The following is a 419-nucleotide window of genomic DNA, read 5'->3' as shown; positions in this document are numbered from 1 at the left end:
TGTGTCTTCCTCATGGAAGGCAATAATTCTGCCACTAATGCCCTAATACATAAGTAGATGTTGCTGTTGTTATGTGATGTTGAGTCTCCTGTGACTCACAGAGACCTTGTGTACAACAGCCCCCGAACCCTGCTCTATCCTGAACCAACCTTTTTGTTTCTGCACACCTGCCCCAGTACCCTAGTGACTGAATCAATCCATCTCATCGAGGGTCTTTCCCTATAGACACATAGTTATTGAGTGCCTATGTGTCAAACATTGGACAGAGTTATCTCTTCATTCCCGTCAGGACTGCATGAGATAAGTTTTTACTGATGAAGAAACTGAGGCTCACAGAGAGGGGAGATAACTTGCCCCAGAGCCCTCAACCAGGTGGGGACAGAGCCAAGAACTCCAATTACCTGGCTCCACAATCCAAG

Source organism: Elephantulus edwardii, unplaced genomic scaffold (genome assembly GCF_000299155.1).
Source record: "Elephantulus edwardii isolate Elephantulus edwardi_28Jun2011 unplaced genomic scaffold, EleEdw1.0 scaffold00070, whole genome shotgun sequence".
In the NCBI taxonomy this organism is placed as follows: Eukaryota; Metazoa; Chordata; class Mammalia; order Macroscelidea; family Macroscelididae; genus Elephantulus; species Elephantulus edwardii.
Note: the sequence above shows the minus strand (reverse complement) of the source record.